Source organism: Panthera pardus, unplaced genomic scaffold (genome assembly GCF_024362965.1).
Source record: "Panthera pardus isolate Hobbes unplaced genomic scaffold, ASM2436296v1 HiC_scaffold_11, whole genome shotgun sequence".
Classification (NCBI taxonomy): domain Eukaryota; kingdom Metazoa; phylum Chordata; class Mammalia; order Carnivora; family Felidae; genus Panthera; species Panthera pardus.
Window position 1 is genome coordinate 40,641,944 of NW_026526666.1, and position 27,713 is coordinate 40,669,656.

At 35.1% G+C, this 27,713-nt stretch overlaps 1 long non-coding RNA gene across 1 annotated transcript; it reads right to left on the reverse strand.

Annotated features, from left to right (window-relative positions):
• Positions 1–2,327: 2,327 nt before the first annotated feature.
• On the reverse strand, positions 2,328–27,676 carry LOC109246288 (uncharacterized). Its single transcript, XR_002071289.2, has 2 exons — positions 27,546–27,676; positions 2,328–2,546 (listed from the first exon to the last, which is right to left on the reverse strand). It is a non-coding gene; the product is annotated as an uncharacterized LOC109246288 (long non-coding RNA).
• Between the last annotated feature and the right edge of the window lie 37 nt (positions 27,677–27,713).

Below are 27,713 nucleotides of genomic sequence, written 5' to 3' on the forward strand. Positions count from 1 at the left end.
TCAATCAACGTAATACATGATGTTAATAGAAAGAACAAAAACCATGTGATCACTTCAATAGACGCAGGGAAAACATTTAACAAAATCGAACATTTTTCAGGATAAACGTCCTTAACAAACTTGCAATAGAAAGGCCCTGTGTCGGGGCGCCTGGGTGGCGCAGTCGGTTAAGCGTCCGACTTCAGCCAGGTCACGATCTCGCGGTCCGTAAGTTCGAGCCCCGCGTCAGGCTCTGGGCTGATGGCTCGGAGCCTGGAGCCTGTTTCCGATTCTGTGTCTCCCTCTCTCTCTGCCCCTCCCCGGTTCATGCTCTGTCTCTCTCTGTCCCAAAAATAAATAAAAAAACGTTGAAAAAAAAAAAAAAAAAAAAAAAAGAAAGGCCCTGTGTCATCCTGTTAAAGGACATCTACCAAAAAACCCACACTAACATTATGTTAGACAGTGATGACTGGATTCTTTCCCCTTGATATCAAGAACAAGACGATACCCAGTGTCCTCTGTTTACATTGTACTGTAGGTCCTAGCTGGACAAAAATCTGGGGAGTGACTTCTAATGGATATGGGTTTTCTATTTGGGGTGATGAAGTGTTCTGAAATTCGATAGTGAAGATGATTGCACAACACTGTGGGTATACTAAATACCACAAAACTATGCATTTCAACAGCATAATTTTTATTATATGTAGATTATATCTCTACAAAACTATTATTAAAAACAAAGAAATGCATTTGACAAAATTCAACATCTCATTTTTTTTTATTTTGAAAAGCTCTCAACAAATTAAAAATTTCCTCTATCTGAAACACATTCTTGAATAAACTTCAGCTAACACCATAATTACATATCTAATATTGCAATATTGAAAGTTTTCCTCTAAGATCAGGATGCCCACTGCCACACTTCTATTCAACAATGCACTAGAAATAAACTCTTTTTATTCACAGACAACATGATACTGTTTTTCATATAAAATTGTAAGGAATCTACAACAAAGCTGCCAGAAATAAAGAGTAGATTTAGCAAGGCAATATTCCAAGAATAATTGTATTTCCATATACTTCCAGCATAAATTTAGAAAATGTAATTTAAGAAATACCACTTACAATAACATCAGAATCATAAAATATTTAGGGATATATGTAACAAGACACAGAGAAGATATCTGCACTTAAAATTACAAAATGCTGTTTAGAGAAATTAAAAACCTAAATAAATGGAAAGATATGCCATAGCCATGAATTGGAAATGATTAAGATGTCAATTTTTCCCAATTTAGTCCATACTTTTAATGCAACCCTGATTAATATCCATTTCTTTATAGGAATTGAGAAGTTGATTCTAAAATTCATACGGACATGCAAATGACCAAGAATAGCCATAATATATTTAAAAAGAAAAACATCTTTGGGGTGCCAACACTGCCTGATTCCAAGACTCCCTGTAATGCTACAATAATACACCAGCTTGATATGAGCTTAAGGATAGGCAAATAGGTCAGAGAAACGGTATTCTGAGTCTGGAAATAAAACAAACACAACTGATTTTTGGCAAAGATGCCAAAACAAATTATTAGAGAAAAAAATATTTTCAACAAATGTTGCTGGATCAAGTAGATAAATAATAGGAAAAACATGAACCAAAATATATCCTTGTTAACAAAAATTAATTTGAGATCAGGATCATAAAATTCAAGGTAAATGCTAAAACCATAAAACTTCTTTTAGAAGAAAATAGAGAATATTTTTGCAACTGGTTGGTCAGCAAAAATTTCTTAAATGGAACACCAAAAGTACTAATCATGAAAGAAAGCAATGATAAAATATTTTCATGAAAAATTTTAAAGCATCAGTTAGCCTAAACACTAGTAAAAAATGTGAAAAGGCAAGCTACATACCAGAAGAAACTATTCACACTACCTGTACCTGCAAAGGGTTTTATAAAGAATGCTGAAGAAAGCTTACAAGTCAATACTAAAACACAAGCAAAAACAAAGATAAGCCAATCGAATATACAGACAAAAGATTTGAGCAGATATTTAACAAAAGAATATAAACAAATGGTTAATAGCCACATGGAAATGTTAGCATCATTAGGGAAAGGCAAACCAAAATCACAAAGTATTACTTTATGCCTGCTAGAATAGCTAAAATTTAGACTCTCACCAACAAATGTTGATGAAAATATGGTGCAATTTGTACTTTTCCATGTTGCTGGTGGGAATGTAAAATGATTCAACTACTTTAGGAAATCTCTTATGAATTTATACCTCCCCTCTAGTTAGGCCATTCTGCTCCTAAAATGTAAGTCCATAAACAAAGACATGAACTAGAATGTTTAGAGCAGCTTTATTCATAATAAACCAAACCCACAAACAACTCCAAATTCCAAGAGAGTGGATAAAGAAATTGTGATATGCTCTTGCAATAGAATACTAGTCATCAAAAAAATTACATGAACAACGTATCCATGATCACAGGTTACATCTGGCAGGAAGCAGCCACTGAAGAGGTAGGACTGACTGCAGGACAGTATTGGAAAGTAACACCTGAGGAGAGAAGAGAAAACTTGATTGGTCAAGACGTCTCATGCCTTTTCATTCCTGAAAGTCTGTGTCAGCTCAATGGAGAGCTCATGAGCAAGGACTTCCCATTAGAGGGGCTCTGCATAAGGCTTTACTATCATTGGCAGAGGCCATCTGAATAACAGCATGACCTCAACCTATTTCTGCCTTGATTTGCCCTCAAGGAAAGTGTAAACTGGACTGAAACCTGAGGTGGATCCTGAAGGAGCTTCAGGTAGAGGCTATCAGCTAACCAGAATTCTTGCAGCTGGACAGTGAGTTCTTTCTCAGTGGGGGAATCAGAACAGAATTCTGGATTATTCTGAACCTCAACACACATGGATTATTCTGAACCTCATTTTTGAGTAAATGAAATTAGACACAAAACCGGATATACTCTACGATTCCATTCATATGACATTCAAAATCAGGCATAACTATGTATATAGAAATCAAAATAGTGTCCCAGTCATCTTATGCCTATCTTTTTGTTTAGATTTCCAGTTTCTTTGATCTCATGTTCTTGTCATTTCTTATTTAACTTTCTCAATTTAGTAAATTCCTGAATACGTTTGCAAAGATGATAATTTTTGAGAAATTGCATATCTGATAGTGTATTTTTGTATCTTCACATTGGATTCATAATTGTCCCCGTACTGAGTTCTATGATAAAACCAAGATTTCCTCAGAATTTTAAAATCACTACTCTTTTTTGTTTTCTGACTGACAATGTTGCTGTTGAGAATCTCCTGACTTTGTATGAAAACTCTATATAAGAACTGTCTTATTCCTCTTCTCTCTGCAAACTTTGAGCTCTTCACTTAATATTTTTGATTATGAAAATTTAATGATGATTATGTATTTCCACATTATTTTAACATAGCTATTGTAGTACTTATTTGATAATTTTCTTCCATCTCTTTTTTCTATTTTCTCTTTCTAAAATTCATTAGTCAGATGTTTTATCTCCTGTGTCACATCTCTAACCATTAAAAAAATATGGTTTTCTCCCATTGTCTCATTATCTTTTTTTGTTATTCTCTATAAGATTTTCTTAACTTTGTATCTCATTATTCCACCTTAAAATAAATCTTGCATATTATATTTCAGTAATATGATAGAAGTAGTCTGATAGAAACACCTATGTGTTAGATCAACAACCCCACTAATGTATATCTATCTACTCCTATATGCTTCTCTTCCCTCTGGGTACAATTAAAGAATTGTCTGTCCTCCCAGCTAAGGTCATACCACTGCTTCATTTGTTTACTTATGTTTTCATTCATGTATTTGTGCATATGTTTATTTAACAAATATTTATTATATGCCTGTTTCCTAACTCTCTTGTAGGTGGGACAACAACAAACAGTCTTACTTGCGGGGCCAAGAAGACAATAAAAACAACTACAACAAATTACCCTTGATGGTAAATTGAAACATGGTAACTCCAGTCCTTTACAGGTTTAAGTTTATTATTTATTTTGAGAGAGAGAGAGTGAGCGGGCACAAATGGGAGAGGGAATCCCAAGCAGGCTCAGCATGTCAGTGCAGATATGGAGATCGAACTCATGAACTGTGAGATCAAGACCTGAGCATAAGTCGGACACTTGACTGACTGAGCCACCTAGGCGCCCAGTCCTTTGCATGTTTTGAAGGATATCGCTCCTATAACCACTCCCCTCATCTCTTGCATCATCAGCTTCAATTTCCACTGATTCATTTCTATCAGCAAATAAACATGCTACAATACATCCCAACAGGAAAAAAACTCATATACTTTTGTTGTTCCCGTCTATTGGCATGATTTTTCTGCTACTAGAATCTGTTGTCTGTACTCTATACCATCCTTTCCCATGACCTTGCTTCTTTCTCACTCCATCACATTATGAAACTGCTATTATCCAGTTGCCAACACAAATGGCCAATTCTAATTTTTAAAAAATGTTTAACGTTTATTTATTATTGAGAGACAGAGAGACAGAGCATGAGAAGGGGAGGGTCAGAGAGAGGAGGAGACACAGAATCCGAAGCAGGCTCCAGGCTCTGAGCCATCAGCAGAGCCCCACACGGGGCTCGAACTCACAAACTGTGAGATCATGACATGAGCTGAAGTTGGATGCTCAACCGACCGAACCACCCAGGTGCCCCACAAATGGACAATTCTTAATCCTACCATCACCTCATCTTCACAGTGGAAAGAGCTGATCACTCTTTCCTTTTTTGATATACTTTCTGCACTGGGTTTTCAGAATAGTGTCCTTGTTTCCTCAAATCTTGTCAGCCATTCTTTAGTCTCACTTTCTGGCTAAACCTCTAAATACTGGTCTGGCCACTGACACGCAGTCTTGGCTTACTTCTCTTAGCCTGCTTCTCTTCGGGAGCTTCAGTTTCATGTCTAAATGCCATTTGTATGTTGCGGAGCCCAAATCCATGTAGCCAAGTGCCTAGTTTTGATACTTCACTAGGATAACAATTAATAAGAGCGTAGCAGTAATTGAGTACTTTTATGAGCCGGAAACTGTTCTAAAAACAATTAGAACATGAATTGATACATTTTATTTCCCAACAACTAATTTTACAGATGATGAAGTTGAACACAGAGTGCTTAATTGAGTTTTTAATATTATATAGCTAATAAGTTATTTAACCAAATTTACCCCTAAACAGTCTGGTTCCACCTGCCTATGCTCTTACTGACTACACTGTGTTTCTTTTGGCTAATTAACAGCTGGCATTTCAGACTAAATACAGGAAGACATTTAATTTAAATCAGATTTGTTTCTAGTAGAAACCAATGCAATATGAATGTGTGTGTATATGTAAATATACTACCTGTACTTAAAGATTATACAAATATATGCTCAGGACAAAAGTTAGGTAGAAGTTGATTTCCAAGACAGTAAACAAATGTATACTTCCCTGAAATAATATTGTGCCTGTTTTCTGCTTTCATTCAGCTGAAAATGTGGTCACTATCAGTGTTAATGTTGAGGAATCAGTAGAGTCTGCGGTAAAGATGGAAGAAATATTTACAAATGTGAAAGTAAAATTCTGTTATGTATGTAAATAAATTGATAATCAAGCCTAGATTATTTCCATCAACTTATTGCAGAATGAAATTGAGGATGACAGCTATAGGCTAAAATATTTCTACAGGATAAATGAACATGTTTCTTGCTTCACGTGCCACTTACTATTGATTTCATATAATGTGGAATGATATCGTAACCGAAATAGTAATAGACTATATCAATAACTGAAAGCAGCACAAATTGAGTACAAACAACATGAAAAGAGAGAGTCACCAGTTCACTTACCCAATAAAGATCACAGCTTTCCAGATCATGCTTGAATTGCTGCTATTAGTCACACGACCCACTTACAGCAGACAATATTGTGCAGGCGATGATTGATAATCATCTTGGATATAATGGCAGGTCTTCCATGAACCAGGAAGACTTGGGCCACATATTGAGATCTCACAGATTGTCGGAATCCACAGTTCAATACCTGCTCACATAAGTTATTTTTTTATTGTTATTATTGAATATATTGGGAGAAAACAACAGAAGAGCAATTCTTTGGATTTCTTAGATCATTTTTGAAATTCAGGTGAACTTATGACACATTGATCATGAACCTAAAAGTTATTAGAACAATTGTTCTATAATAAAAATTGAGTGCACAAAACGTTGTTATAGCGCAAACATCTGCCACTCATGCAGACATCGTTCTGTAAACCCATCTAACTAACTCTATTTTCCTTTCTGATTGTATCAGGGTAGCTTGCGGCATGACAGTGATTTGAGTGACAGGCGTCCACCCTGGCGCAGTGTGATGCATACTTATGTTTTGTTTGTGAGAATCAGCCCTCCTTGAAAAATGTAAATTTTTAAATTGGTTTTTATTGAAAAGAGGTATATAAGGAAGCAATGTTGTTGTCTCCACTCCTTAAAAAAGTCAGTTATTATAGGCTCCAGCTTTCATAAAAATTTTACTAAGTTTTTAAGTTGATTTTTGGTTTTGTAATGAAAAAGAGCATGAATTATTAAAAAGCTCCAGACATGTTTTCTTTATATATATATATGTGTGTATATATATATATATATATATATACACACACACACACACACATATATATATACACACACATATATATATATACACATATATATATATATACACATATATATGTATGTGGGTGTATATATATATGTGTATATATATATGTGTATATATATGTATATATATATATATATATATATATATATATTAGAATCATACAGTACAATGGAAAAGACAATGTTCAAGAAAAAGCATAGGACTCACTACCTTTAAGAGAGGTTAACATCCTCACATCTACTTCCACAGAAACAGCCAAAATCATTTTCAAATTTTAAAGTTGTGTTCGTGGCGGATTTGTTATATGTCATATACAGCTGTGGTAAATATCAGTTATAGAATTATTATTGAGAATGTTAGCACGTTAGATTTAAAAGGGACTTTTGAGGGGCGCCTGTGTGGCTCAGTCAGTTAAGCATCCGACTTCGGCTCAGGTCATGACCTCGCAGTTTGTGGATTTGAGCCCTGCATCAGGCTCTGTGCTGACAACTCAGAGCCTGGAGCCTGCTTTGGATTTTGTGCCTCTCTCTCTCTCTCTCCCTCTCTCTCTCTCTCTCTGCCACTCCCCGACTCGCACTCTGTGTGTGTGTCTCTCTCTCTCAAAAATAAATAAACATTAACAAAAACTTAAAAGGGATTTTTGAGGAAACCCAGTTTGATCCCAGAAGCAACATGGAAATTTTGTAATGGTACTCCTGTCAGAGGGTCTTCCAGCATTTGCTCAAACATTTACTTTTATAGGAAATTTATAACTTCACAGGGAAAATTCTATATTAAAATTCTATATTAGAATCTCCTGTCATAGAAAGAATTTCTCTTATTAAGCCAACATCTATCTTGCCTTGACTTCACAGACAGGACCTCCAAGGGTACAGGCACAACAAAATAACTCACAAAAGAGACCCTTATAATTCATATAAGTATGTGAAATGTCATTTTGACATTGAAGTGTAACCAATTACTTCCATTGTTTATATAAATACCATAATGAAAACTGTTAACAAATATGAACCTTAATAGCATTTTGGTAAAATAATTGCAATGTCTTTAGATACTGAAATTACTTTTATCAGAACAAACCAATTCCCAGTTTTGACAAGACTGTGAAAAAGAATCATACACAAGTGGAGAAAGATGTATGAGAATTTGGATTCCTAAACTTTTACTTGGTCCCATTTAACCATATCTTCATTCCCTCACAATACAGCAGGTTTAATAGATCATATATCAAACATTGTAAACAGCTTTCCATCACCAGAACTGTCATATAGGCGAAATGTGGTCCCTTGCCAAAAAATTCATGGTCTCCTTTCAATTGTATCAACCTGTAAATTGCCTTTATATACTATGTGCTTATTTGCCAAGCAGTAAATTGATTTGTGAGGGGGAGAGGGAATTTTAAAAGGAGAAAACAATGCATACAGACTCCAATAGTCATGCATCATTACATCGTGGGTCTGTGCAAAAGAACAGACAAAGGTGTCTTTTACTTTTTTTTTTTTTTTAACTCCAGTTACCTCAAGGACAACTTGGCCCTCATGACTATATTTCTATCTTTGAATACTGATGTTCTCTCAGTGTAGTCATTAATAATAAAGATAACTAATGGATCACTTAAAGGACAGGAATTTAGAATTTAGCACAACCATGTCATTTTAATGTAAATTAAACAGAGAAGCCAAACCTCAGTTCTTCTGACTCAGAATTCTGATTATTTGAATAATGTAGACAAAGTAACTAAAAATTTTACCAACTGATGTATTTTGCAGCTTTTCATAGACAAATATGTGTTATCTTAAGAAAAAAAGAGCACACTCTGATGCATTTGTCATAAAAAATGTTGTCTCCACTTTGAGTTACGGGGAAGGAGATAGTAAGTAGAGGACAGGTTAAAGCCTACCTATTTCTCTGTTAAGCTTCAGTAATTAATAAGTAGGTATATTACACTGCACAGCAAAGGAAACAATCAACAAAACTAAAAAGCAGACTACAGAACGGGAAAAGATATTTGCAAAGGACATATCAGATAAAGGGTTAGTATCCAAAATTTTAAAGAACTTATCAAACTCAACACCCAAAAAACAAATAATGCAGATGAGAAATGGGCAGAAGACATGAAGACGCTTTTCCAGAGAAGACATCCAGATGGCTAACAAACAAAAAGATGCTCAACCTCACTCATCATCAGGGAAATACAAATCAAAACCACAATGAGATACCATCTCATAACTGTCAGAATGGCTAAAATTAACAATTCAGGAAACAACAGGTGTGGGCAAGGATATGGAGAAAGGGGAACCCTCTTGCACTGTTGGTGGGAAGGCAAACTGGTGCAACCACTCTGGAGAACAGTGTGGAAGTTCCTCAAAAAGTTAAAAATAGAACTACCCTGTCACCCAGCAATAGCACTACTAGGCATTTACCCAAAGGATACAAAAATACAGATTCAAAGGGGTACATGCAACCCAATATTTATAGCAGCATTATCAACAATAGCCAAACTATTACTGATGAAGGATAAAGAAGATGTTATATATATATAAAGAAGATGGAATATTAGCCATCAAAAAGAATGAAATCTTGCCATTACAGCAACATGGGTGGAGTTAGAGTATATTATGCTAAGCAAAATAAATCAGTCCGAGAAAGACAAATGCCATATTATTTCACTCCTATGTGGAATTTCAGAAACAAAACAGATGCACATATGGAGGGGGAGGAGAGAGAGCATGAAACAAACCATAAGAGACTCAAAGATAGAGAACAAACTGCGGGTTAATGGATGAAGGTGGGTGGGAGTTGGGCTAGATGGGTGATAGGCATCATTGTTATGATGAGCTCTGGGTGTTATATGTAAGTGATGAATCACTGAATTCTATTCCTGCAATATTGCACTGTATGTTAACTAATGAGAATTTAGATAAAATTTTGAGAAAAAAAGTAGGTATGTTACATATATTTTTTTTAATTGTCACGTTAGCTAACATACAGGGTAGTCTTGGCTTCAGGAGTAGATACCTATGATTTGTCACTTACGTACAACATCCAGTGCTCATCCCAATAAGTGCTCTCCTCAATGCCCATCACCCAACTCCTCTACCCTCTCAACCCCCCCACCAGCATCAACCCTCAGTTTGTTCTCTGTATTTAAGAGTTTCTTATGGTTTGTCTCCCTCTATGTTTATAACTGATTTGCCCTTACCTTCTTCTAGTAACTTTCTCAAATTCCACATATGAGTGAATCATATGATTTGTCTTTCTCTGATGGACTTATTTCGCTTAGCATAATACCCTCCAGTTCCATACATGTTGTTGCAATTAGCAAGATTTCATTCTTTTCATCACCGAGTAGTATTCCATTATATATATAATATAATAATATATAATTAATATATATATAATGGAATACTACAATGAAATACTACAATAATATATATTATATATATATTTATATATATATATGGCACATGTTCTTTACCCATTTATCAGTTGATGGGCATTTGGGCTTTTCCATAATTTGGCTATTGTTGATAGTGCTGCTATGAACTTTGGGGTACATGTGCCCCACAAATCAGCACTCCAGGATCCTTTGGGTAAATACCTACTAGTGCTATTGCTGGGTAATAGGGTAATTCTATTTTTAATTTTTTTGAGGGATCTCCACACTGTTTTCCAGAGTAGCTGCACCAGTTTGCATTCTCACTAACCGTGCAAGACGGTTCCCCTTTCTCCATATCCTTGCCAACATCTGTTGTTTCCTGAGTTGTTACTTTTAGTCACTCTGACTAGTGTGAGATGGTGTCTCATTGTGGTTTTGATTTGTATTTCCTTGATGATAAGGGATGTTGAACATCTTTTCATATGTCTGTGTGCCATCTTCATGCCTTCTTTGGAAAAATGTCTCTTCATGTCTTCTGCCCATTTCTTCATGGGATTGTTTGTTTTGTGGGTGTTGAGTTTGGTACATTCTTCATAGATTTTTGATATTAAGCCTTCATCCGATATGTCATTTTCCAATATCTTCTCCCATTCTGTAGTCTGCCTTTAGTTTTGTTGATTGTTTCCTTTGCTGTGCAGCTTTTTATTTTGATGAGTTCCCAATAGTTCATTTTGGCTTTTATTTCTCTTGCCTTTGGAGACATGTTAAACAAGAAGTTGTTGAGACTGAAGTCAAAGAGGTTTCTGCCTGTTTTCTCCTGTAGGATTTTGAAGGTTTCCTGTCTCAAATTTAGGCTTTTCATCCATTTTGAGTTTATTTTTGTGTATGGTGTATGAAAATGATCCAGTTTCATTCTTCTGCATGTTGCTGTCCAGTTCTCCCAGAACCATTTGCTAAAGAGACTGTCTTTTTTCCATTGGATACTCTTTCCTACCTTGTCCAAGATTAGTTGGTCATATATTTGTAGGTCGACTTCTGGGTTCTCTATTCTATTCCATTGGCTTATATGTCTGTTTTTGTGCCAATACCATACTGTCTTGATGATTATGGCTTGTAAGCAAATTACATACTTCTAAGAGAACTTGTATTTTTTGGCTTGTATTGGGTAATAGAAAGAAGCTAATTCTCTCAAACCTTGCCATTTTCATTCACAATCTTAAAACATTTGTAATCGTTTAATTACAATTGTGTAATTATAATTGTTTAATAGAGATAAGAAAATGAAGGTTTTCCTTTCTTTTTTTTTTTAAATCGTAATTTATTTTGAGAGAGAGAGAGTGGGCATGTGCATGTGTGCATGTGCACACATACGAATGGGAGAGAGGCAAAAAGAGAGAGAGACCCAAGCAGGCTCCACACTATCAGTGCAGAGCTGAACATGGGCCCTCTACCACGAACCCGGAGATCATGACCTGAGCTGAAATCAAGAGTCTGATGCTTACCAGCTGAACCACCCAGGTGCCCCAAGTTTTCCTTTCTTGCAAGAGGATGATGCAGTATAAAACATGGAAACAATTTATTTTGATAAAGTTGTAGAAAAGAAAATAATAGGACAATGATAGGTAAAAAATAAAGTGTACAGGGTGCCAAGGACATGAGACTGCACACAAAAGCTGGTTTTCTAGAGCCCTGAATAGAAAATGAATACACTTGCCTTTGACATAGTAGGCAAGAAGGATGTGGTGTTTTGTTCTGTTTTGTTTTGTTTTGTTTTAATTCTCATCACCTTGGTGTTCTTATAAAACTCCAAGAATATATGCTATATAATATTTATCTCTGTTTTGTTTTTGCTTGGCTATGTACCCCAAATACTAAATATTGGCACATATAAATCACACACCCTAGACCAGATAAGGAATACATTACACTCCCTTTTATCAGAATGAAAATATGAGAAAAGGATGCCATTAATTTTATTTTTATAAAAATAGTTTATTTTCTAAGAACTGCATCCTCATAAATGAGAAACCTATCAGCTCCATACCTAATTGTTACTTTAGGTATCATTCCAGCAAGTTCTTTATCTCTACATTACATCTGTGCACTTTCAAATGATTCAAAAAGTCCAACATATTGTAAGGTGACTAACAGTCCTGGTCGGCAGGAGCCAATGGATTTCACTGGACACAGAACTTGAAGTGTTGACATTGGGACTCTCTTGGGCAAACTAGGACTGTTGATTACCCCAGTGGATCAACAATTACCAAGAAATCTCTAAATATAACCCATATATGTCAGTGGAAGAAAAGGAAGACATGATTCCATTACCTAAAAGCCTAAGAATTGATCATTTTCTGTCTTATCTCATAGATGAAATAGAATAACGATTAACAATTTTTAAAAATATGGGAACTAACCTAGGGAAAGTGTTTGTTTTGTTTTGTTTTTAGGGGATGGTGTCCCTGGTAGTACTCCAGTTAAAAAAATAATAATTATCCTTTCATAATGATGGCTTTTTTTTTGAAGGAAAATAACTACTGCTTTTTTCTATGCAGAGAATTAAGGGAAACCTAGAGCCAACCTATCCATTATGATGCAGTTTGTTAGCTCTGAAAACTAAAGCTTAAAAAAATAAAGCATAAAAATAGAGGAAAAAATTAAAAGCACAAAAATTGAATTCACTTAGAGAAGGCAGCTAAAGAAACATTGTGCATTATGCTGTGACTGAGGATTTTTGCTGACTGAAAGATGAAAGTTTTTTAACAATAAATAGAAAGGAGGGAAGGTGAAAAATATACAAGGAAAAGTGAGAAGAAATATAGTAACTCCCATAACATTTGAGAGCTAAGGTAAGCAAGTGAGTAGGAAGAAAGGCTGTCCATAATTATTTCAGGAAAGGAGGGAAAGATATAGAAAAATAGAAATAATTTGGCACTCAGTCACTGTTAATAGAGACCTACAGTTGTGTAGTCCCCAAACTATATAGAGTACAGAAGAGATTTTTTTCAATGGTAGTGGACCAAGAAAGTAGATGTGTTTATTAAGAACTTGTAGGTTTTAGGGAACAGACACATGCACTCCTCATAGGGAATCTTATCAAGACTTTTGGCTTTAAATATCAACTGCATGCTGACAATGACCAAATTTATATCCACAGAAAAGACCTCTCCCCTGACCACCATACCTCGCTTAAAAAAATATTGACCTTAACCTTAACCTCATGACCCAGTATACATCTTCATGAGCCTGGCTTCCTCCTACCTGTTTCTTCTCCTTTAAACCTTTGCACGTGGAGGACAAGAGCAGAAAGGAGAAATCCAAAAAAATCCCAAATGTAACATACTCAGAAAGTACAGCCTGCTTTCCATCCTCCTCCTCACCAGCTCTCCAATGCTCTTTATCTCTTTTAATGGTACCACTTTCTACATGTTCCACAACAACCCAACATGGGAGTCTTTCTTTCTCTTTTTTTACTTTAGATAGAACTTTCAATTCATCATCAAGTTGGTTGTATCTCCAGAATATATGAAGAAAATGACCTCTCCCCATAGCCACTTCTATTCCCCTCTCTCTGGCTTTGTTCACATGGTCTACTTCAACAGCCTCTGCATCAGTCAGGACCTAAGCAAAAAAGAGATGGCATCCTCAAGCTTATTGGGGATACTATTTACAAAGGGGTGGAAAGGGTTTAGGAAAAGTTACAAGGAATGGGAGAATGGCCAGTGATAGTGACAGTGGGATACTTTGCCATTTGAGGCCTGAAAGAGTAAGAAGAGAGAGAAAGCTAAGTGTTTAGGGCCAGCTGATGGGACTTTTGACTTTTTTTAGTAGTATAAAGTCACCTCACATATACCCATTAGGAAAAAATAAATCCCCTACACCTCAGTCTCCCACTCTACTCTGATTTCCTGCTCATACTCCCCATTGGCTAAACTCAACTGGAAGTCAGAGGTCAGAATGCCTCTTGATGCAGTCTATGCCAATCAGTCTCCCATCAGGTGGAAAAAGATGAACACAGGGCAGAGAAGAATAGCACACCTTCTGCCATGGTTTCCTAAGTCCATCTTGCCTCACAGCAGTCAACTCATCATTCTTCACTTATTTAGGAAAGCCTTCCTCAGTGCCCTGTTGCCATTAGCCAACACTTGATCCACTATTCTTACTCTTTGTCTTAGTAGCCAGTTCATTCTCTACCTTCATGGTCATATGTATCTATCTAAATTCATTGTATACATGGAGATTGATGGATAGATGGACAAACAGACAGGCATATGGACAGACAGATAAATGAATCAATAATGGATATGTTAATGCTCTGTCTCCTTCCACAAGAATGACTCTAAACTCCATCAGGACAAAGACTCTGTATGGTCTGTTCACTGCTGTATCTCTAGTATCTGAAACAATGGCTAACTCCATAAATACTTGTTGAACAAATTGAAGGAATATTTGAATTATTTTGGATAATGGAATTCATTATAATGAGGCTTAGAATATTTGGGAGGAAAATAAAAAATCACACTTGTGATACGTTTTAGAAGAAAGGCAATTCAGACTAACAGAAGGCTGTGACCTATTGTTTAGAATGCACAAAAAGGCTGAGGATAAAAACAATTATCAAATTTTTATGATGTGATCATTTTTTTTAATTTTCTCAAAATTAAGCATCCCCTGGTCTGCCATCATGTCAGCTCATCATTTTATAAAAAAAGTCTTAACGGTTTAATAGCCTCAGTTGATGGATTTCCAGATATAGAATTACAAATTTTCTTTTATGATTACTGACTATATCAATCTTAAATATATAAATCTTTCATATTATGGGTTATTTTTTCAGCCATTTATATGCATTATTTAATTTTGTTCTTACATTGGTAAATATAATTACCTCCATTTTGCAAATGATTAACCATGAAACTCAGTGAAATAATTGGCCCCAAAACACAGGCATGCATGTAATAAAGCTAAGATCATCCCAACAAATCTTTTTTAAGTTATTGTAAAATATACCTTACATGATAAAAAAAATGTAAAAAAATATAATTTACAGAAAAGATTTAAAATCAAGTAAATGAAACAAAAAAAGAATAGTCAAGAAATCATTTGTGTATGTGGACCCATCACTCAGGCTGAAAACTCTCCTGTTATTTAAAATTCATAACAATTATCCATCCCTAAAGAATATACTATTTAATTTTGAATGTGTTGAACTCTATATAATGGTATCACGCCTTATGCATTCTTCTATGACTTGTTCCTCTACCTCAATGTCTCATTTTGGAGATTCATTAATGTTGATGCCTATAATTGTTAAACCATTAATTGACACTGCTCTATAATATTGTTTTTTATTTTTTTTATTTTTTTAACGTTTATTTATTTTTGAGACAGAGAGAGACAGAGCATGAACGGGGGAGGGGCAGAGAGAGAGGGAGACACAGAATCGGAAGCAGGCTCCAGGCTCCGAGCTGTCAGCCCAGAGCCCGACGCGAGCCTCGAACTCACCGACCGCGAGATCGTGACCTGAGCTGAAGTCGGACGCTTAACCGACTAAGCCACCCAGGCACCCCTATAATATTGTTTTAGAACATTTCACGATATATTTATCCATTCTACCATTGATAGGCATTTGGATTTTTTCTACTCTGGGGCTATTAAAAACAATTCTGCTAAAAACATTTTATGCATGTCTCCCTGTGAATATGTGGAAAAATTTCTTAGCTTGTATACCTAGGAGTAAAGTGTCTAAGTCTTAGACTATGTGCCTGTTGAACTGCTCTAGGTAATGTAAATGGTTTTTTCATAATTGCGTTAATTACTGTTCCCATTAGTAGTAGGCGTAATAATGCCCCTCACACCTCAAACATGTCCATGTCCTAATCACTAGAACTTGTAAATGTGTTACCTTATATGGCAAAAAGAATTTGCAAATGTAAAAATAAGAACCTTAAGATTGGGAGATTACCCTGGGTTATCCTGCTGTGGACTCAATAAACAAGGGCCCATAAAAAGTAGAAGAGGGAGGCAGAAGAGGCTGAGTGACTCAACATGGGAAGGATTTCGCCTACTTTTGCCAGATTTGAAGAACACACATAGCCTTGAGCCAAGGAATTTAACTAGCTCCTAGAAGCTGGAAAAGGCAAGGAAGCAGATTCTTCCCCAGAGTGTCCAAAAGGGAGACTGGTAGACTGCTAACCCACACAATTGTAAAATAATAAATTTACATCCTTTTAAGTTTGTAAGACTTTTTCACAGCAACAAAATAAAATGAATACAATGAGCAAACATCTCTGCTGTACTTTATCCTTACCAGTACTCTGGTTTGTCTTGGCCAGTTTGCTGGGAATGGCATTCCATTGAAGATTTATTCTGCGTTTATATAGATGTAGATATAGATAGATAGGTGTCAAGGCTAGTTGAATTCCTTGGCTTGTGGCCCCATCCTCCATCCTTAAAACCAATAATATACACTCTCCTTATCACTTACTACCATCTAAATGTTTTCTATTTTAATTATTTCGTTAGTTTATTCTTTCTCTCCCCACTTGAAAATAAGCACCATGACAATAAGGATTTTCAACTATTTTCTTCACTGTTGAGTGCTTGATATATAGTGGATGTTCAATAACTATTTATTGAACAAATTAATGAATAAATTAGCCTTGTTTTGAGATGTACTTACTGAGTGTTGATTGCAGATTGCACATTTTCCATGAGACACATGGTAAAAGTGAGTTCCCTTAGAAAAGATTTACATTTTCTTCTGTCAGGTGACTCAAGGCACTACCATTTTGAGATCACTTTAGCGTAATTGCCTAGTCTCTTCAGATATGTTCTGGGTATTTCAGATATTATAAATATAGGCTACAAATCTATGAGGTCCCCCTTACTGTTACAACTTTTCAGATACTTCTCCTGCTCAATACTAAGATTCAAGTAGTAATTCATCTTTTGGGTGAGATGATACTAAGGAAATGGGTATTTCTTATCCACTGGTACACTGAGGATGACAGTGTAGCTCTTAGGATAATTAATTTATAGTAAGGTTTTCCTAACAGATACCCTGTTGTGATTAGTTCCTGAGCTTTGTCTCCTATCTCTTGTGTCCCTCAAATCCATGAGAATCAAAGTTTGAGGTCATCAGGTTAGCAAATCCCCTCAAGGCTAACGCTAGCTTCAGTGCTCAACGTGTCCAGCTGGGTTCAACCTTCCTTTAATCCTAAATCTATGTACTTTTAATTTTCTTTTTAGTACCTATCAAACGCTTTTGAGGGTATATTCTACCCTTTTTGTGTGGTATATGTTGACAGAAATGGAAATCCTCAGCCCCCAACTGATTGCATCAGAACCACTATCTACCTGAGAGAGGGCAATGTTGCATGACTGGACCCCAAATGGAATTACCCAGCTACCAATTAAAGTTAGTTACAAAATACTTCAAATTGGCTAAACTTATTAAATCTTCTAGTAAGTAAATCCGATATATTCCTATAAAATCAAACAGAACCATTTTTAGTGCTGTACTTATTTTCATACTTTTCCATGTCAGTGGAATGTGAAAAGAAAATCATGTTCTGCTTGTCATTATATCTCAGTGTGTGAGATAGCTCGTGTGTGACTAGCACATACTAGGTGTTCTCATAGTATTTGAACAGATTCTGTGCATGAATGAATAATCTAAATGAACAAACTTTGTTATCTGTGTATAAGTTTATTTTTTTCCCTACATGTTGATGGAGTCTGCAGCTCAGGTTCTAAGAGTATCTAACTCTATATTAACACTGACTTTAGAGGAGTTCATTTTGTTAATAAGGATGATTTAGCAGCAAAACCAATTTATATCCAACTATGGACACCCTGCTATCTGGAATTTTACTAGTACAAAGCTTTGAAATTTATAATTTTAAGTCTTTCAGTAATAATAATTTAGCCATGACAATGTTACAAAGAGTTTTGACAAGCAGTCTCACACTCTAGATTCTCTACATTTTTGTGAATTATGAAAGGGAAGAAACTTCTCAAAATTTGGGCAAGAAGACTTAATACTTTATGCCTAGTTAGTGGCATTGCCAGGATCATAAATTAGTTCATCTCTGTCCTGTCGCAGGTTCTTTCTTCCCTCGTTTCAATATTGGTTTGTTACAAATATTAAACTGAGTCCCCTAGATCCCTGGTGATACACAGATACCATTAATGAATTAATTAGGTTCTAGTTTAGCATTAATTAACAAATATCAAGTAACAATGGAAATGTCTTATATTTTAAAAACCTTAAAAATATCTCCTCCTTTTTCTAAAAAATAGTACAGTCATTTATCAAACCTAAAGATTCTTCCCCCCCCACCACCAAAAAATGGCAATTTACATGTTGAAATAAATTGCAGTGTGTTATTTCAGAAAAGACTTTTAAGGATAAATTAAATAGCCATTTAGCAGAATTTCTGATTACAGGTACATGAACTCTGATAATATGTTGGCTATCAAATAATTTGCTCCAATCTAAATTCTTGGAGTGGCACTATTACTGAACTTATTCAAAATCCTCTCTATAACAAAAGAAATTTAGTTGTGTACACTGAGATAACAAATTAATCATCTATTTTTGTTCAAAAGTTATGTTCTAAAAGAAATAAAATGAGTAAAAAGGATGTGAAGGTCTTATACCTCACTAATTTAAATAAATACTTAAACATTAAGTGCCATTTAAAAATTATTACTTCATTTTTTAAGTGTCAGTAATACTTTGAACAAGCTTTCAAAAAAAGCAGACATATTAAATACTTCTAAGGGCAAAATAATTTAGAAAATCAAATTGGAAAACAAATTTGGTGATATTTATCAAAAGTTTTACAAAGTGTTCACGGGCTTTGGACTTAGGTATTCATTTATACAAATATATCCTGAAGAAAATACCTATAGGAAATAGTTATATTGCAACATTTTTACCTAGGAATAAGAGAATATTTAAATAAAGCATGACACATTCATTCAGTGGAATATTTTATAACAGATATAAGCTAGAATAGACTATGTGGCAGCATGGAACACAGTTAAACAAATATTGAGATATAAAAACACTATAGGTGTTCATCATAAGTATTACAATATACACACGGAGTTTTTATTTTCAATGATTTATATGTAAATTATTGGAAAATGTAGTGTTTAATGATAGCTTTGAAGTAAATTGATAGATTGGTCAGCCATACCTGAAAGTTCAAATTTGTAACACTTTGAAAGAAAAACACATAATACCTGAAGCTTGATTGAGTTCCACACAAGAGGCAAAAGAGTAAACATAGATTATTGGTCAATCATTCATATAGGTAAATGGATGGATGGATGGACGGATGGATGGATGGATGGATGGATGGTTGGATGTAGACAGATAGATAGAAGGATAGATAGATAGATCCCTTCTCTAGGCTAAATCCTATAAAAACACAAAAATAGGTATCTAACAAGTTCCCAAAAAGCTTACATTCTTGTGGGGAAGAAAGAATTAATTAGATAATAATACAAAAACAATAAGACCTATACTAAATGAAATTATGGGAACATTTTTTTTGCTAATTTATTTACTTATTCATTAATTTATTCATTAATATAGCTCTAGTAACAAGGCCAATATTTAGATTCAGAGATCTTTTGTGGGAAAATTAGTTTACTTGGGAGTATTGTTGGGAAAACTACTTAGATTTTCTAAAATTTGGTCTTTTCACCTGGTAAGTGGGTTCAACAATATTACTGTCAAATTTTAAGGTGAGAATTAAATAGGAAATATGCAAAAGGTACCTGGCACCAAAGTGCAGAGAGCTGCCCCCCAAATATTAATTTACTCCATCTTTTCCCCTTTCTTACCAGGCTATCTTCAAAAGGGACTGAAATTTCTGTAATGAAAAGCACATCTTTATTTATGGATTTTTTTTTACATTAAGAACACTTAAATTTTAAGTATTCTAACAGTATTTTCTTCAGAATATGTTTTTTTTCACTTACTGAAGGATTTAATAGGTCTCTTCAGTCTTATTAAATATCAAAACTTAACAGTTTTAAGATTTCAGTATAAATGAATCAGAAATTAGCATATTAAACTTTCTTTAAAATGTACCCAACATTTAGAGTTAATGAGAAATATTAAAGACAAAGGAGATTTTCAAAATACATGCTAAAGCCTTGATTTTATACCAAAGAAGAAGATGAAGAGAGTTAGCAAATAGTCACCCTTTTGAACATTATGCCAGTGAAATCAATATACTCATCCTTCAAAGGGAAGTCTAATGTAGGACCTGTACTGATTTCTAGTCCTGAGTATTATTAAGGAGCACTGCATTAACTTCCAGTTCCAATAATGGATACGCTTTAGTTGTCTCTTCCTTGCACTGAAAGGAACAAATCCTTACTTTTCTCATTGGATGACTTCCAAAGCAGTCAGAGAGAGAGAGAGAGAGAGGGAGAAAGAGAAAAAGATGACATTAGCCATATCACACACTCTAGGGGATTTTAATATTACTAGGGTATTATGGTTCTTCTGAATGAAAGCACCCAAAGAGCGTGACATGTTATTTCTTCAAAGAAGCTTTTCCTTTTACCTTCAATTGACATGACTGAGAAATTATCTTATAATTCCTCGTAAGTGGATATGTATCCTGACCTGAACGTACATATAAGTCAGTTTTTCACAAAATGTGTATATCTTATCTGTCATTTGTTTGGGATATTATATTTTTCACTGTAAAAGCCCCTTGATGAGCACTGAATTGGTTGTCAGGTTAAATGTATAAGTAATCGACAATACAGTTCTAAGTTTTTCAACTTATATTTGCATTTTGATAACTAAAGAAAAAACTACTAGGATGAGAAAAGGGCTCTTCCTGGTTCTCAAAGAAGCTAGAAGTCATTTGCTCTCATATACTTATAACGTCTCAATTATTCCTGCAAATAGAAGAGGTAACTTCATGCATAATTCAAAAGCATGAATAATAACAAATTGTATTATATTTGGCTTTGTGCTCCATAATTTGGGGTCAGAGGCTTTACCTTCTTGACATGTAAGCTGCAACCAGAATGATGAGTTGGACTTGGACAGGTTAAAGTGGAGACACTTGGTACATCCTGGAAATGAAGTAGTTGAATAAATCTTGTATAATGTCCAACAGCAAAGCTTTCTATTATATTGATAGCTAAATCAAATACATTTTATTCCTGCTTGCATAAAAAAATTAAAATTATAACCTAGCTGACTTTTTCAGTGAGATATAAATACTCTTGAATTAAGATTCAGAAAATTTCGATTTCGGTCTGGCTCTCTCATTAACTCATAAGCTTTATGTTCTCAGGCAACTAGCATTATTTTTCTGGGTATTAATTTTCCAAGTATTTCATGTGAAAAATGATGGAATTGCATTAATTCATTCTAGGGGTGTTTTCTGGATTTTAAAATCCGTATATCTGTAATTACTTCTAACACTGAAGCTGACTGTCTCAGGGAAAGAAAATGGGCCAGAGCACCAATTCTTAAACCTGTTTCCACTAGACACACATTAAATCAGATGTTTCTGTGGTTGCCGTCCCCCACCCTCAACCTCTCCTTCCAGTCGTCCTTACATGTACTCCCCCAAAACCACCTGTTAAGGACATCGATGACTTTCATATTGACAATCCAATGATCTTTTGTCCTTATCTTACTATGCCTTTCAGCTACATTTGACACAATGAATTACCTGCTTTCTACGACTGCTTCCTGGAAGGTTATTCGGTCTTAAACCTCTTCCTACCTCAATGCGCTAATGCTCACATACTTTTGCTTGATTCTCTTTTTCTGGACCTTTAATGGCTGCAGTGCTTGGCAAGCATCCATTCTCAGACCTTAACACTTCATCTACACTCACCTCCTGCGTGATCTTGTCCAGGTGTATGGCTTTAACTATATGGTAGCAACTTACAATAGTATTGTTAGTCCGGAACTATCCCTTTAACTACAATGTCAAAATTCAACAGCCTACCTATTGTATTTATTTGAGTATTGAATAAGCATTTTAGACTTAACCTCATACGAAACCAGTATCTCAATTCCTACCATCCATCTGCTTCCATATTTTCTTTCCTTCTAATCTTCCCACTTAAGTAAAAGACAATCATTCTTCCAGTGGTGCAAAACAAAATTTTAAGACCATCTCTAACTCATCTTTTAAACAGAAACTTTATTTTATAATTAGAAAATCTTATTTCTTTAATATTATAGATGCCCAGAATTTTTATTAATCCTATTTATTGATTCATTACACACTCATTCATCCAGAGTCTTTTTGAAATGTGTTTATATTTTATTCATTTTTTTTGTTTTTGATAATGTAATAAGCTTCTAAATTTATCATTCAATATAAAAACTGGCACCCTGTGAATATTTTATATGTGTTCCCCAACCCCCATCCCATCCTCCTACCAGTCATAAGCCAAAGTAGCAACCATCACGATCTGTTGTTCATCACTTCTTTTCCATAGTTTTGTATATTTTAAAACTCATCAATATGTATTCCTATATGTTTTAATTACTTTTTAACTCCATAAAAAGGCTTTTATGGAATATCAAAATTTATTTATTGTTTCATATTTATGTTGCTGAAATTTAACCAGATTGTTGCATGAGGCTGAGGTTAATTCATTCTGACTGAATAAAAATCCATTATGTGAATATCCCACGGTTGATATATGAACTGTCATATCAATAAACCCAAAGGTTACAGGGCGCCTGGGTGGCTAAGTCGGTTAAGCATCCAACTTTGGCTGAGGTCATGATCTCACAATTTGTGAGTTCAAGCCCCGCATCAGGCTCTGCATTGACAGTGTGTAGCCTGCTTTGGATTCTCTCTCAATCTCTCTGGCACTCTGCCACTCGCACTTTCTCTCTCTCTCAAAATGAATAAATGAACTTCAAAAAACAAAACAAACAAACAAACAAAAAACAAACAAAGGTTGCTTCTAGTTTGGGGCCACTGTGAGCAATGCATCTATGAACAATCTCGCATATGTAGAATGTTTCTCTCAGGCTGTGGGAGATGCTGGTACTGCCTTACCCAGATTTCCCCAGATTCCGTTTACCAGTTGCTGTGGTGCTGCCACTAAATTCTTAGACCTGCAACCTTCCCTGGAGAATTGTTCTTGGGAAATAGGTGCAGCATCACCTGAGTTGCCTGGATTGCATTTCTTCCTCATCTTCTTATCATCCTGGGGTGGCTGGGAGTCAATGAAAGTGTACAAATGCCTGCCACCCTGCCTCAAGGCAGGGAAGATGTGGAGAGATCACCCCTATTACGGCGTTGCTTGGCTCCCCGCTCTCCTTATTCTGCATACCCGCTCCCTTACACGCTTCTCCTGTGTGCACAACCTTAACAGAGCATTGCCCAAGAACCCCTGTCTCCTTTTTGAGGGAATTTGGCCCAAAACAAACCTAGGGTTGTAGGGTATAAAAAAGCATAATTTTGCAAGACAGCTTTTGTTTTTCAAAGGGGGTGTGTTAATTTACATTCCCACTAGAATACGCAAGTTCTCCAGGGGATCCACATCTTCATGGCCTAGTATTGTCAGATTTTTAGAAAATTTTTCCATAGAATAAATATAAACTAGCATTTCATTATGATCTTGATATATTTTTCATACTCATATATTTTTTTAATAATACGCTGACTCATTTCTTTTCCACCATTTTTTAATTAGTTCTTGAACTTCAAATCCTAAGAAGTTCTTTGTGCATCACTGGTATTAATAATTATTTTTTATTTGTAGGCATTCTGGTTTTAACTTGTCAGTTTTAGTTTCTTTAGTATTTTTAACTAAAAAAAAGGGAAAAACTCATTTTAACATAGTAAAATATATATTTTTTTCACAGCCACACGTAATTGTTTTGATTTTAAAAGTCTGCCTACCTCAAGGTGTAAATTTTGATATGTAGTGTGTTCTTTATTACTCAGTTCTGGGCAGTTTTAAATTCTTATTAGGATTTCTTCTTCAATTATGATTTATTTAAATATCAGTGTATAATTACTTAATTTCTAATTATTCAGGAAATTTTCATATCTCTTTTGCTATGTACTTCTAATTTAATCATTTTGTGACCAGAAAAGAAGACCTTCATATACCTATCCCATACCTATCTTACCGCAGAGTTTTCTGAGACCTGCTTTTTGGCCTATTTACATGATCAGTATTTATAAATGTTCCATGTAAGTCTGAGAAAACTTTCCTAGTTGTTAGATGCAGAATTTTTGTTATATCTCTTGGATAAACTTTGTTGTCCTGAGTTTTTGTCTGTTCCTTTGAAGTTAAAAAAAATGTATTGAAATTCCCTATGTTTATGCTAATTTTTCTAAATCTCCTGGCACTTTTGTTTCATATTTTACAAGCCCTTTTTATTGATTGTATACATGTTTAGAATTTTTATATTTTTTGGTGAACTGGACATTCTGTTCTTATATAGGGACCCTCCCCAATGCTTATGATGTTCTATCCTTAATAATAGTTCCTCAGCCCGTTTGCCAGATACCAGCCAGAGTGATCCTTTTAAAACAAATCAGAGCATGTTGCTCATCTGGTGAAAATTGTGATGCTTGTCCTTTGACTCAAAATCAAATTCAAGATGGGGCGCCTGGGTGGCTCAGTCGATTAAGCTTCTGAGTCTCGATTTTGGCTCAGGTCATGATCTCGAGATTGGTGAGATTGAGCCCTGGGTCGGGCTCTGCACTGTCATCTCAGATTTTTCTCTACCTCTCTCCCCCGACACGCCACTCGCACTTTCTCTCAAAATAAATAAATGAACTTAGAAAAAAAAAAAAAACAGAGAGAGAGAGAGAATAGAAATCAAGGTTTTACAGTAGAATCTCCCTGCTTATCCTGACAAGGTTGCCCCACTGAGCTCATCGCTTACCCCTGCCCCCTTGCTCATTCCATCCAGCTTATAGTAGCTTCCTCACTTTTCTCTGACTCCACCAAACATGTGCTTAGCTCAGGACCTTTGATTTCCTATTGCCTATGCTTAGATGACTCCTTCATGCACAACTGTACATTTATTTCTGCCACTTGAGTCCCCTGGCTGGAGTACCCTATATAAAAATACCACTCACTAATAAACATACCATCTCTTTCTGGCCTTTACTCTATTCACTGTGTTTTTAAAGATCTTCAATCATCATTTGTGTTTCTATTAATACCATAAAGGTAAGGCATATTATTTTCAACTCTGATACATGTTCTGGTCTCAATGGGTCATTTCTTTCACCTATAAATATTCTCCTTGCCTTCTATCCTGTATTTTTGCTGAGACACCTCACTGTCTTTACCATTGTTACAACCAGTATATTCCAAGAGTTACAGAAATAAGAGTGTATGATTGAATGTTCTCCCAATGGGAGAAAAGAGAATGAACACAGAATATAACAGATAGATATCATCTTCAAGATATCAGAGAACAAAATGAACACAAATTCAGGAAATTCAAGGGATCAGAAACCTTATGTTGAGTAATTAAATATTTTGGAGAACACAGACTGTGGCTGTCATAGGAGTCTCTCAGTCTCCCTTGAAGGGAGAACCAGTAATGAGAAATATAGTCAGTTGACAGTCTCTACCTACCATACCTTTGGGATCTACTGCAATGTTCAAAGTGAGGCACATTCGTGTTGGGTCACTCCCATAAATTGACCATGGTGGGGGTACCAGAGCTAAGGCATTCCTGCCCAGTGCAGCTAAACTCTAATGAGAAATCATTACTCTGAGACACCCCAGTAGTCTAGTCAAGATTTTCTCAAAGCTTTTTGTAATTTGAGGCTCTTCCTATCCATTCTTTCTCATTGACCTCACTCCTTCACAGATATCACACCCACATTATAGGCTGTCTTTGCCTACTTCCGTTTTTCCTCCCCTATATCCTTTATAGCCATTCCCACCCCACCCCCAAATTTCTCTTACATTTAATTCCACCTTGGTGTCTGCTTCCTGGAGAACCCAACCTAACAATAAAGAGTAGTCCTTGTTTGTGGCTGTTAGAATATAAAGCAACAGAACTTTAATTGGGATAAGTTTAAAATCTGCTGGTTATCCACTTCTTCAACAAATTTTTGAGAATCGCTATCATGCATATAGTTGTCTTAAGAACTACCATGATGTTATAATTTTAAGACTGAATTAAAGCATTTCTATTTCCTGTTCATATATACACAGTTTGCTTTGGAATTCAGGAAAACATCTCCTATTTTTCCATTGTTTGGGCCATGATTGTAAATTATCAGAATGCTACTTTATCTCCTGTGAAATGGAAAAACTCATTTTAAATTACTAGACTTCATTGATTAGTCAGGTGTGCCAGATAATAATAGGCCATCAAAAAATAAAGAGAATCAAGTACCAAACTGCACAACTGAAGAGTAAAATAGTAGCAATGTCAAAGTAGGAGATTATATTTCTGGAATGCTTAGATTCTCCAAATAATTAAAATCTGAACAAAAACACAAATCGCATACCAAACTATTATCAAGGGTTTAGAACAGTTTTATTAATAAAATAAAGCTTGCCTTCCTTTTATGCAATAGATGTGTCCTGGAAAGTTTTACGCAAATTGAATTTGTCTAATCAAATCATGTACTAAATGCTTTTTATTAAGGGGAAATTATGAATCCCTTACCAAAGAATTGTCCAGAGTTTTATACCCGCTTTGCTTAAATCAAGGTGAATTCTCAGGATGGAATATTTCAATATACTACACATGACAAATAATTGGAAAGGAAATATCTAATAATTAAATTTAAAAGCTATATCTTAGAGTCTGAACTCCTACAAATTGAAGGGGAAAATGTCCCTCGTCCAACTCGATTTCAGTAAATTTGTAAAATAATCAGTTCTTCTAAATGAATAGTTCACTCATTAAGTTATCTTGGCTCTTTTTTCAAGTGACCTTTCCTTTCAAGTACCCAGGAATCCAAATAAGAGCAAATTTTCTTTTTATAATATATATTAACAGTCCCCTTTCCCAAGAATATTTTTATTCCAAATATATACTCATACATACAAAAATCAAGACACTCTGTCACCTTAGGTACCATTAATATGATGCTTTCACTTATAAAAATCCTAAATTAGAGCTCATCTAAAAGACATCCCTGAAAGAGTAAAAGATGATGAAGGGAGGGAATAGCTAGTCGCTATAGAGGAAACACGATCTGCTGTAGGTAATAGCTACAAGTTCTAAATGTCAGAATCTGTTATTGGGTAAAATCACCGCCAACATTTCCACTGCCAAAAGAAATTAACAAGTTAAACTATCAAATTCTGTTGAATAACTTGTTTTCTATGGAATGCATTCTTATTTTCATAACAGAAGTTGAACATATTACTATGACAAATAGATATATTTAGTCCATAAACATGCTGATATGGTGATTTCATGAATAATTTCACATCTGGATAAAGATAGAAGAAAAATTTATACCCACTCAGAATCTTGGAACACCAAATGGCAGCCAACAATGTCCAGATAGTGGTTTTGAAACTTAAGTTTTATAGAGCATTTTCTAAATGGCTCTTTTTGATTTTGCAAGCAGACTGCTTCAAAGGGGCTGCTATTTCTCCAGAGTTCACTTAAGTATCTGTGAGCATGATCT